The sequence below is a fragment of the Nipponia nippon genome, unplaced genomic scaffold, assembly GCF_047370975.1.
Source record: "Nipponia nippon isolate SJK-2023a ecotype South Korea unplaced genomic scaffold, ASM4737097v1 scaffold_10, whole genome shotgun sequence".
NCBI lineage: Eukaryota > Metazoa > Chordata > Aves > Pelecaniformes > Threskiornithidae > Nipponia > Nipponia nippon.
The window spans coordinates 7,495,302-7,508,571 of record NW_028262291.1 but is presented as its reverse complement, the minus strand read 5'-3'; the positions used below and the strand labels follow the sequence as shown (position 1 = coordinate 7,508,571).

General features: G+C 37.4%; 1 long non-coding RNA gene across 1 annotated transcript in view; it reads left to right on the top strand.

The window, feature by feature from the left end:
• Positions 1-13,270, top strand: part of LOC148057051 (uncharacterized) — a 47,487-nt gene that overhangs the window by 23,367 nt on the left and 10,850 nt on the right. The window contains exon 2 of the long non-coding RNA XR_015702054.1: positions 10,965-11,059. This is a non-coding gene — a long non-coding RNA (uncharacterized LOC148057051). The remainder of the gene's footprint in view (positions 1-10,964; positions 11,060-13,270) is intronic.

The following is a 13,270-nucleotide window of genomic DNA, read 5'->3' as shown; positions in this document are numbered from 1 at the left end:
AGATCTTGGACTTCAGATACACACTATCATTTTACTATGTACTTATGTAAAATACAGTAGATGGGATTTCATCTTGATCTGTATTCTTGGCTGCAATTGTTGGACTGCAAAAGGACTACTAGTAACAGGTGTACATAGAACTAAACTCAAGTAGGATGAGACTTGTTGTGAGAAAGAAAGTACCAAAGTGGAATGCAAACCTGGTAAAGACAGCATTTTTTGCTTAACCCTGAACAAAAAAAGACATGGCCAAAAAAAGTGTGTATGCACTTTTGGGCCCATTAAAAATGTAGCATTTATATCTGTAAAAGTTTATTATATACAAGCTGTAGGTTTGTTTCTGGCTTGAAAAATAGAAATTTGCAAAGCCAGAATGTGAGTAGGCAGAAAAACTTAATAGATCTGTCCTCAGAATACATTCAGAAAGAAACTTGTGTACCTTGTTGTATAAAGAGTTTAATGGCTTCCAGATACACAGTGTTGTCCAATAATCAAACAGCATTAAAGTGCAATTAATTACACAGTTTGAAATGAATATATTAGTTACTTGATGGCACCACTTCTATCCCTAATAGACTTCAAGCTGTATAACCAAATTAGAAACTAGAACCACAGCACAGCATGACTTGTTATATGCCCAGATAATAGACAGTGGCCATTAACTGCCTTTAATGGTTTGCACACCAAGAATTCACTGAAGAAAGGTCTACAACAAGTATCCAAATACTATACTACAGTGAAGGTGAAAACAGGAATTCCCTACTCCCTGATGGAAAGGTAACTGCAGTAGTTGAAGAAATAACTCATAAGGCAAGAAAACCTGGGCTAACTACCAAAGTATAGAAAACATCAAATAACCAGTGTTTATTTGATGAAGGTTTGAAGTGACCTGCCACAAAAGGAACCAGGCACTATTTTGCTCCAGAATGCAAAGTTTGTTGATTCATTTTTGTTGTTTTAAGTAAAGTAACACACACGCACACAGAGCTGTTTTAGAGTCAGTAGTGAGCAAAGAATTGTGTTGAAATTTTCAAATGTTTCATAGCATCTAAAGTGCAAAGAAATGATATAGTGTCTCCCTCCCGCTTCCTCAAACTAACACAGAGACTACACAGAAAAGCTCTGCAGGACAAGGGAAAGGAATGAGCTTCTGGCCACCATTTGAAAGCCTTTCAATAGGCTGCCACTTCTGTGCAAGCGGGAAGCAACATTCTGTTACTCATCACACGATTTATTTATTACTGTCATAAAATAGGATTCAAAGGGTTTAGGATTTGATGGAGATACATACCACAAATCTTTTACAAGCAGCAATGTGGTCTATAAATTTGATTTACTTATACAGCTTTTCTAAAAATAACACACAAACACCATTTCAATATAACTTTTTGAGCTTGCCACTTGTCTTTGCCTTCAAAACAAAAGTTTTGTGGACAGTAAGTGCATTAGAAATACTAATTCACTGTTTTAGAAAATGGGTAGGCCTGTATCAAATGAGCAAAAATGTGAATCAAGTACATCAAAGTATATTTCTATTCCTAAAATTTACACAGACAACAGTACAGATCTCAATATTGTCATAGTACCACAAATTATATGTAAATGAATGACAATGCAACCATCCGTTCCCAAAAGCTGATACCTGGAAATGCACAAAAAAATCAAATCTAGGCAAATTATCGAGGAATCAGTTAGGCAGTCTGAAGCATTCTTCATTAAGCATAATTAATTGCAAATTCTATGATACTCAGAAGCAACATTAGCTAGTAAAATAAAACTGCTATGAAAGAAACTTCTCTTTAGTGTCTAGTGTTATGCTAGACATACCTGCAGTGCCAGCTACCTTAATAATCATAATCCAACTTTAATTTATCACATCATTACAGAATTTTTGCTCTAAGATTAAAAGCTAGAGGCTTCCTTCTGAGAAATACCTTAATAAAATTCCTACATATTGGTTTTATCCACTATATACATCATATACAAACATTATATCATACATATGGCTTGTACTCACATCTTTATGACATATCTTTGTGTAAATAAGCTTTACTTATGTCAGTTATCATTAGATAAATCAGTTCTTAGATTTAAAAAAAAAAAAAAAAATCAATCAACAAAGCCAAGCTGATGGAAAACACAAGATGGAGAACCAAGGACTGCCATTCCTCCCTCTAAGCCTCTACTTGGCATCAGTGCACGCTGTCCTGTTGGAGTTACTGCTTGGATTTGATTATACAACCAACAAAAATTGCAACCACTTTAGCTTTAAGATTTATAGATGTGAAGACAGTGGCCCACCTTGGTAAGATCTGCCATTGCTGTGCATGCTTCTGTGCGGCAAATGCAGCTTCCTTGCCTCTCCCCCCAGCATGAAAACATACAATTGACTCATAGCAGTGTTACGCTCTGGATAAGAGCACTGCTGGTTGCTTCATTAAGAAGAGATTTCCTAAATGACCTTTGGGACTACCTCGGTTTGAAGGCTGACCTATGAGAAGTAAAATTTTGTAGAGTGCTTAAAGGCCTTCTGGTAATTCAACACAAAATACTCTCTATATGGACACAACGAGCTCTTGATACACAACTTTCGCTCCTCCCTATCAGCCTTATATAAAATTCAGTCATAAATTAAATACTGTTATCATTGCTTGTGCTTAGATTGTGTATTAGCTATAGAGTTAAGAGCTGACATAACAAGGTATTTTCCAATTTCACTGGAAAGCAAAAAAAAAGAATTAGAATGAAATGTATACTGTGTATGTGTGCATCTAGAGCACCCAGAGCTTTCCAGGGAAAAAGAAAACAAAAAAAGAAACCCAAGCCATTTTACCCATAAAACCACTTCAAATTAACAGCATACTTTTCTTATTCTGTGATAATTCGTTTACTTATAGAGGATTATCAAAAGACCCTCTTATATTATATCTTTGAACTAAACTTTGTGTGCAAAGTTATATGTTTCTGTAAAGCCCTAGTGAATCAACTGACAAATTAATACAACTGCTGTACTTCCAATAGTTTGAATTTACCACAATAATAATAATTATTATTATTCTCTCCAAGTTTTAAAATCAGACTGAAAAAAGTGATTCAGTTCAGCCATGTGCAGATAGGACAGACCTGAAGTGATAAATACAGATTTCAAAATACCAGGAGAATATTGTTTTAGTATGCTACAGCTGAAGCACTAAGAAAGAATGACTTTTAAGCGAAACAGAGGTACAGTCAGTGTCCCCCTTACCATCCTAGGATTCATTGTCTACTGAAGTCAGCAACAGCTTGTCCTTGGATTTCAGTTGGCATCCATAGGTTCTTCATAACTTCGTGACTTTGTTCCCAGCTGGTGACTGTTTGTTAATTTTTAATAAAACAGTAAGATGTAACAAAATGAATCACACTGACAGTGAGATGCAAGAAATAAGTAGCTTGCTAGTTCAAATGTATGATGAAAGCAATGAAATATAAACTTACAACAAATTCTATTACCAAACTTTTGTTGCTATCAGCAACAGGCTTTAATAATTAGAAATATTTCTTTTATTCATTGTTTCATTTTAAATTGTTTTTACCTTCCCTGGAGTACCTGGACTTCAGCAGGTTCATATTTTATCAACGTCTTTATTGTGAGTCAGTGAATAGCAGGATTCCCAGCTGGACTCTTGCTTCTGCTCTTCAGCTGGATTTGATCTGACTCTCATGAGCTCAGTCTTGCGTCATTCAGAAAAACTATTCAAATAACTCTAGCCTCAAAGTTGTTCATTGAGAAGCTGGTTTTTCCCCTCTTTACACAGAGAATGAGCTGTGTTCATACTAGCATATGATTCAGCCAGCTTCCCGCCCTCCCTTTTAAATTCAGGCTCAAGGTCGTTTTTACATTATCAGCTACAGACAGATTTTAAACGCACCAGCCAGATGTTACTTCCATTTTAAAAACATAGCTGTGGAAAGTGTTTTAAGTCATAACAAAAGAAATCTGAGGATTTTGCAATAGTTTTAAAGTTACTCATACTAGGAGGGGAGCCCACACGATGTTGCAAAGAAGCAGTTAACAATATATCACGTTGAAAGTACAGAACACTAGCGAGATCAGCAATCCTGAAAATTCTGTAAAAGCATATTAAAATCTTGGGAATAAAAGAAATATGACGACTCATATATTAGCAGTGTTATTAATGACATTCTAAAACGCCTGTCCAAACAACAGCTCCAGAAGCAGCACCCACTCTTACTTGCAAGAAAAATTCTACCACAAGTTTGTAGTAAAATCTCTCTCAGTGCAGTAAAAATCTTCCATTGCTCAACAATGACAGCTTGAGGTTCACTTGGGAGATCACTAATGTACACTACATATTTACAGCTCACTTGAACTACCCTGGGAGATTCTGTGAAGCTAATCACATATACCATCTCATACTTATTTAACCAACTACTTAAATAAGGAATTGAGTTCACATTTTAATCTTCTGCGATAGGCAGCCCATGTCAGTGGTGCCCTGGTGAAACCATCCACACATCAGTCTACCGAGTAGGAACGGTTCTTGCTTTCTTGCATCATGCAGAAGCAACCTCACATAAATCTTTTCTTAATCTCACATCTTTTGACCTTAAGCCCACCCCAAAAGAATCATCAGGCTGTGGCTGCGATCCAGTTATCCAAATTACAAAGGACCAAAGAATTTTCAGTCCTTTCTCCTCTGCTTTTTTCAGAGGCTCCCAGAATGCTCAAGCTAATGCCGCATGCTGAAACCTCAGCATCTTGGAAACCTTTGTTTTTCTCTCCAAGCTAGGAGGACCAATTTTCTCATTTCTTCCTGCTTATCACTTGTCCTCCCTCCCTATTTGATACAAATATATTTCAGTATATTAATTTTAAAAATTTATTTTAGCGTCTTTTCTGTGGTACAGTCAGGAAAACTTTGCAATTCTGCACTTTGTAAATGGTACCAATTCCAGTACACTTGCACTCCCTATTTGACAAAATTGTCCAATCCTAGGAAGTGCTGAGAGCATTTAACTCCACTTAAAAAGAGGACTTATACAAGAGTTTTCCATAACTAAAGTAAACATTATCAGGACTTGTTCTCTGTCCCCATGGCCACTGAAAAAGTCTTTCTGCTTTTATAAGATTAAATTATCGTTTTCTAAAAAATTGATTGCTTCCAGCTGTCGGTTGGGAGTGATCCCTGGCCCATGCTGGCTACTTTGTGTCCAAGAAACTATCGGGGAAAACACTGTCTGACCAGGCCAAACAAAAGAGGCAAGGACTATTCTAACACAAAACAGCACAGGCAATCAAGTTTCAGTGCTGGGAAATATTCTCTGTTACTGTTGGACAGGAACTACATCTTGGCACTGCCTATAAACCATAAAACCCTACTTTGTGCAACGCTAGCTATACACTAAATATTTGAGGCCCAGATAAAAGCTCTTGTAAAAAGGCTACATGTAATGCTCTCTCCATTCATTAACGTGGCAGTAAAAAAATATGCAGGAAAAATATTATTACCTTCTTTTAAAACTGACTTTTCTCTTGAGTCTAGAACTCATGAAAGATCTGAAATAACTTCAGTTGTGCTGTTGGCAGCCTTATGTTATCCTCTGAGATGATATAGCAGGGCAGGTTGTTCCAGCTCATTCTTCAGTTCCGCGTTCTCCAAAAAGACCAATGACATTGGGATTCACAACGGAGCCACTGGGGACTGAATGGCAACTCTACCAGCTCCTTCAGTATAGTAACAGTGTAAGTTCCTTTCACTAAAGAAATAAGAGATATATATATACACACATATATAAAAGATAAAAATACATCATGCAGAGCCATATCTTAGCACCAATAAGATTTTTTTAACACATCGAGCAGGCATGGCCCTGGCCGTGAGGTCCACATTACATGTTCAACATTTGGTATCTCCATTATTGCAGCATATAGCCTAACCAAAATTTCATTTATGAAAGCCCTAATAAAAAGTCAGGAGGCTGCTCCTCTGAATCAGCTGTTCTACCTTTTATCCTTTCATTTTATCCTTCAATGTAGTCCAAAAAAAGAGCCATGATTTCATACATGCCTGCCCCTGGTGGGTTACCACCTGTTTTGTAGCTGGTGGGTCTCTTGCTTTGCATAAAGCAGTTTTCAAGCCAGACCTTCATTCTGGCACCATGGGGCAAATTTTAGTCCCACTAAAACTTACTGTCCAATTGTCTTCACATAATCGTAGCCACAACCCCAAGCACTGCTGTAATGCTTCCAAAAAGACAAAAATCTGTAGCAGTTTGAAAACATGCTTTATTCATCCAAGATTTAATGGTCTGTTTGCTTCTTCCGGAAGACTACAATATTGTGACATTTTGCTCAGTCTAACAGATACTACAAACAACTCTTCTTAAAGCTGTGACCCTTATTTTTGTTTACTGGTTTTGCATAATGTGAAAAGACATATTAAAAGTCTCTCCAGTAACAGTGAGAATTACTGCAATGGATTTATTCTTTGCCTAAGTATTTCTTCCACATACATATATTTCCAATGAATCTCAGCTCTTTTGTAAAGAAAAGTCAGACTTATGCCCTCATATTCTTCCTGATGGGTGTTTGATTTCATTCTATTAAATTCCTGTCCTCTAATAGCAAATGTATTTTTTTTAAGAACCTGAGAAGGAACCATGTGTCTTTTCAGGACAAAAGGATAAAGGCGTTTCAGAGATGATTTTTGTGGAGTAACTGTTGCTACCATGATTTAACTTTCGTTTAACAATTACCTGGTATGCCAACAGGCCAAGTTGAGATACAATGACATATATAGAGACATTAGATTTCACTGTTTTAAGGGAATGTATCTAATACAAGTTTGCAGGTTTGTTATCCAGCTAAGTATAGAGGTCATTTATATATGTTTTTATACATGATTTCTAAAGTTTGCTGTTAACCTTTTCTTCTTTGAAACAAAACACAATGATAGCACCTTTCGGATTTCCTCACCAAAGACATTTTTGCCTAGGATGGCAAATATTGATCCTTACATTAATGCAATATATTATGACATGCGAGTTGTACTTGTTAAAAGTGCTTTGTAACAATTATATATTCTGCCACGTTCATCATATTTCATACTTGTTGCAACTTCAGCACTTTAACAAACATCTTCAGAATTTTATTGCTACGGCACACTGATAAATGAAGAGAGATGCTCACACAGTCTGTGACTGAGTGTAGCTGGTCATCTTCCTCTCCACTGCGATCTACACACACCACGTAGCAATCACACTAGCTGCGTTCATTTTTACATGACAAAAACCAAGAGTCTAGAAAGACGCAATGAAGTGAAAGAAGCGTTCATTCTGTATTGAGAGAGCAGAGCAAAGAGCAAAACCCAGCATCAATGCTTTTCCTAAAGATATGCGTTCTCTCTACAGCTATAAATGTATCACTCCCCCTCTTTATCCCTCAGTTTCTTTCTTCTGACGCTGCTATTTCTAAAAAGCATTGTTTTGGAATGCATTTTGTATGAAAAGTTGCATTGGGCTCAGAGGAATAGATCACTGACCCACAAAAGCTTTTGTATGGTTACCAATCTGCCTTTTGCGCACACTTAGGGATTCTCTAAAGTTATCTAGGCTGAAGAAATCTTAAAGTCTTTTGTATTATACCAACAGCATAAGCTTCAAGGGGAATTTTATGCTAATGATTCTCTTTAATCTCCATATAATTCAGGCCAACTAAAAATAGATCTTTTACAAACAATGAATCATCATGACTTTAAGTGGATGCAGTTCTGCCACAATAAAGTTGAAATCTCTGTTCCATAGCACCTTTCTTTCCTCTCTTCACGTAACAGCCACCCAACAAGCCAACTGACAAAACCAAATACAACTGGTTTTTCTTCTCCCCTCTTACTTCAGCTATCAGCAGTACGACCAGTGTCAAATAAAGAAGTAATTCCAAGTACCATATTCATTTGAAGGATAATTACAGAAGAGAAATAGAATTTACCAATTTTTTTAAATTAAGAAAATTAAACATGAGATTGTCAAATCTCATGGCAGTAGCAAAAGCCAACGTAATTTCTTTTCTGAAAGAAAAAAAAAAAAAAAGGGACCTAGTCCCAGAGCAGGCTGCAGACCTACTTTTACTGCTGTTCCACCCTCCTGGAATGTGTGAGAAATCAAAGATATATGCAGTGACTGAACCAATTGGTATGATTAATTAGCATCCACCTTACCTTGCAGATCAGATCTGTCTCACAAGATTTCACACAGTGATATTCTACACGCAAAGATTTCTCCTGGTATGTCACTACTAGGAGGCAAATAGCTTTGGAAATGTATCTCTAAGATAAAGCAGGTCTGTGCAGTAAGGAGCTAGTTTTGTATCTCTCCTTTGTCCATTTTACTCAAAACTACCATCACTGAAGGGAAGCAGAAACAGTCATGTTTAAATCCCAAACAGTAATTCATTTGGCAATTGAAAAACTACTCACCTCTCAGTGACAATATAATTGGTTTTCTAACACAATTCTTGTGGATTCCTTGAATTTTACCAACACCCTTCTGAAATTCCCTTAAGACTAGTACATAAGATAAAGGTTCTTATGCATTTTTCTTCGACAGCAGGTGGAATAAATGAACAACTGGAGAGCAAAGGCCAACTATTAATATCATAGAAGTTTAGGGCTAACGGAGATCCAGGTGTTGGCTGATGAAAAGCAACCATAAGACAAGCTGAAAGATTGTTTCCTGGACTTTTAAAAGCCTTCATACTTGAACTTCTCTGACATTTGCTTTTGGATCTCATTACATTTTATTTTATACTTTTTTAATGGAAGTTAACAGTATGATCCTAGGGTTAAGTTTTGTACTTTACTGACTGTGAGACATATCTCTCAATTTACCCTAATTTCAACCCATGGAACTTCATGGCTCTGATGTGGTAGGGTCCTATAAATGAATGCGGATGTTAGTATTGGGTAGCACGATTGAAGCAAATCCCCATAACGTGCAATGCCCCAGCTGCTATGCAATGCTATGCGACCTCTCTGACCTGGTGCACAATGAGGAATTACAGACATTTTTTATGACTACTCCAGTTTAAAAAGTGCTGTTTGAAATTATTGTAATATAGACACCAATAAAGTCAATGGGTACAGATGCAAAATAAAATACCAACGAGGAGACAACAAAGAGCAATCATGATGCCTGTAACTAAGCAGACAACCCAGGCAAAGAAGCAGATCCTGCAGGACACCTGGAAGAGTGAACCCTCCCAGAGAGTGTGCTTTGCTGAGCTCTCCATAACCCCTCCTGGGCAGCGGAAGAGGCCGTTAGTTGAGAATATCCCATTCTCTGGTCTGCCACCTTTTGCAGTCCAGAGCACGAAGAGTTCAAGGAAAGTGTCTGAACTTTGTATCAGGATGATAAGGGTGTTTTTTTCAGAGACAGCAGTATTTCTCTAGGACTCTGAATTATACCTGAGCAAAGCTTAAATTTAACATTTTGTTATTTAATTCCAAAGTGAATGTCTAAATCTCTGTCTTGCTGATTTTTTTAGAAATATGACTAAGAAAATTGCTTTCTCCTCTAGAAACATAGGTCTCACTTAGTTTGCAGGTGCTCTGAACGTTTGAGGTGTAAGTTGATGTCCTGGTTTCAGCTGGGATAGAGTTAATTTTCTTCTTGGTAGCCGGTATGGGGCTGTGTTTTGGGTTTAGGGTGAGAACAATATCGACGATACACTGATGTTTTGTTCTTGCTAAGTAGTTGCTAAGTGGCGCTCACACTGGTCAAGGACTTTTCAGCTGCCCATGCTCTGCCGGGTGCACAAGAAGCTGGGAGGAGGCACAGCCAGGACAGCTGACCCAGACTGGCCAAGGCTATTCCATACCCTATGACGTCATGCTCAGTATATAAACTGGGGGAGTTAGCCGGGGGAGGGGCAACGATCGCTGCTTGGGGGACGGGCTGGGCATCGGTCGGCGGGTGGTGAGCCATTGTAGAGTATATCGCTTGCTTTGTATTACTATTGTACTATTATTACGTCTTCTTGTTGTTATTATTATTATTATTACTACTGTTCTATTTTTATTTTACTTTAGTTATTAAACTGTTCTTATCTCAACCCACGAGCTTTCCCCTTTTGCTCTTCCGATCCTCTCCCCCGTCCCACCGGTGGGGGAGTGAGCGAGCGGCTGCGTGGTGCTTAGTTGCTGGCTGGGCTTAAACCACGACAGTTGAATTGTGCACTTATTAGGATTCAGACTTTTATATTTTCTGCAGGAAAGCATTGGAAGCTCTTCATTCTGGGCTAGTAGCAGCAGATCCAGATACACTAAAATCAGTACAGTGCTTTTAGATCTGAAGGAACATTTTCTATAACAGTGTATGTACGAAGATACACGTTTCCAGGAGAGACATATGAACATACGAATAGTAATACACACTGATACAGTAATTCATTTCTGTTGTCACAGACCACAATGATGAAAGTGGGAGAGAATTCAGCTACAAGGGAGACTGTTAAATTCAAAGTTTCCTACCACCAGTAAAAGGAAAGGAAAGGATAACAAAGAGTTAAGCAAAGTCAGGACCCCGAGAAAGCATTAAATATAAACCAAAGTAGTGTTAAGTGGTATTTGACAGACTGTGTTAAAAATAAGAGGTTGACAATGAAGCTGAGAGTGTAATCTAAAATTCAAATTAAAAAATCTTCTACGAGGGAATAAGAGTACATGAGAAAAAAATATGTAAAGATGCAATATGACCTAGGGCCATTTTTTCATGTGTTGACTAGTACCTTACCCCACAAATAAGCGTCTTAAGGTTGCCATTATTTCCACTGTACCTGGGGAGGAGCAAACTCGTGAGAAAGTATACTGGAATCTATTCATTCTACTGGTCAGAAGACTTGTTACAAGATTTCCTTCAAGTACCTATGTTATTTTGCACCTAACTGCTGACTTTTTAATCTCTTCCAGACTATAATCTATGCTTTGACCTGTACTAGGGATACACAGAGAAAAAAGAAGAAAATTTTTAAAAGTACTCAGCGTTTCTCAGTGTTGATACATGGGTAAGTTACTTGGGTAACTACTACATAATAGGTAAAAGAACCCAGATTCCACACAAAATATTTGAAAGCTCTTGTCTTTCTTTTCCCTTTATATTTATTTTGGCTTTTGTACTTATTTTCTTCCTCTTCAAACTTCTTCTAGCTTTTCCTTTGTGCTTACAGTAGTCACCTTCTTACTATCAAGCTCGCTCTCTGTGCTAATAATCATCAAATTGCTATATTCATAGAAGAATGAACATTAAAGTTTGACTCCACTTTTTGAGTTATGCCTAGAAATTACCGTAGAGGACATCCAAGGAAGTACAATTACATAACATACCCTTAAAGGCAATTAATAGACATGAAGTAAGCTGGCCAAGACCCATTAAAGAATATTTATCGGAGCTTACTAGGCCTCGGAATAGCCTGTTTAGGAAGGCTATTCCTGCATGAAGTGGTACACACACGTACATATTCTTTAAGGTCAAAATGCAACTGCAGGCAAAGAAGGGTGATAGCGAGTTCCTTCTGTGTTTCTGAAGGAGCCCTTAATGAGTGCAAACACATCTGGGGTTCACTCTGCTCTGCAGGAATTGAAATAAATTCTTTCACATTTCACAGAATACTTAAGGGCCATCTAGTGCATCATGCCTCCCTGCTTACAACCTTCTTTGTAGTTTCTGAGGATCAAGAAATCCTCAGAAGGGTGGAAATTTTGACAACTGGTTACTGTGTAAGAAAACAGAATAACAATTTACAGAGAATGGCCATATGAATTGTTCTTCAGACACTCTTGGCTCAGAGTAAGCATGAGTTTTTTGAAACTTTCAGGCCTTATTGCCCAAATGAGCCAGAAACAGCCTATGTCAGGTGGGTTAAGTTACCTTGCATGTGTTGCACATCAAGCATATCAGCATGGGGAACTAGCATAGAAAATTCCAGTAAGCTCCCATGTGACTTTACTTCATGTTCCTTATGCACACATATTGTTATTCCTTGGAGTTTTCTTTCTCAGCAATAAAACATATAAATTATTCCCTTACATTATGTAAACTTGCTTACAAACTTAAACATATGCCAGGAAAGTCTTTCCTTAGAGTTTGCCAAAAACTTTCCAGATTTGTATATTTCCTTATATTCATTCCACGATGTCCATTTTGAATCTCCACGGAGCACGTTTCTAAAGACTAGGGTTGCAACACTTTAACATTTTGTATTTACCCATCACTTTCTAGGAAAATGAACACTACCTTCACCATAGCCCTTTAGTAGATGATGTTCCATGTTTTTTTCGGTAGCATACCTACCCCAGACAAATACTAGAACACAAAAGCTGTCTATTTCTTTCTCTCCTTGCTTCCTATTTTTCTTCCATAGCATTTCTTCTGTGCTGTAGAAAATAGGATGTATTTTCCAGGTTAAAAACGGTTTTTCAAGTTCTCTTTTCACAGAATGTCCCGTTGTGCAATGAGCTACACACAATCTTACTGCCATCCCAGGAGAGAAAGCGGGGGGCAAAATCCTTTGTCTCCTAACTAGATTATTTATAATTGTGAAGTCTGTGAATAAACCCCCTAAGAAAATATTAAAAATTGATCCACTTTGGTAAATTACTATTAATGATTTCAACTAAATTAAATTAAAGGAAACAGTCATACTTGTATGTTGCTTGCCTGATGGGCAAGTAATAACAACATCCTTACTTTGTTGTCATCTTCATTTTTCAGTTGCTGAAACCTCTCCACTCTAAATAGAAAGACATGCTGAAAAATCAGAAGAAAAAGAATTAGTTGTTTGATTTTTCCCTGCTTTGCCTTATTGTTCTCCATTGTTGCATATACCGGATAAACATTCTTAAATTGAAGGAACAGCAGGTTCCTTTCCCTCCCTCTACAGCGGGATAACAATAACTGTGCTGAAGAAGGGACCATCTTACATTCTCACACATCCTGCATTCGCACACAGGTCATTTGTAACTTTCTTTGAATCAGCTGAAGTGCCTGTGGGAGTTTCTCGGGCTTTGTATTTTTAAAGCAAAAGACCCTAGCACTTAATATTCTGGCAATTATTTATCAATGCGTTTCTCAATTTATACATTTCTTAGGCTAAAAATGTTAATAAATGAAACCAGATCTCCCCATGGAAATTTTTGCCAAACATTGTCATTGATTCCATCTTTTGTTGTCAAAATAAATCATATCGAATCTGCTATTAAGGCATTTTCAGTGTGAA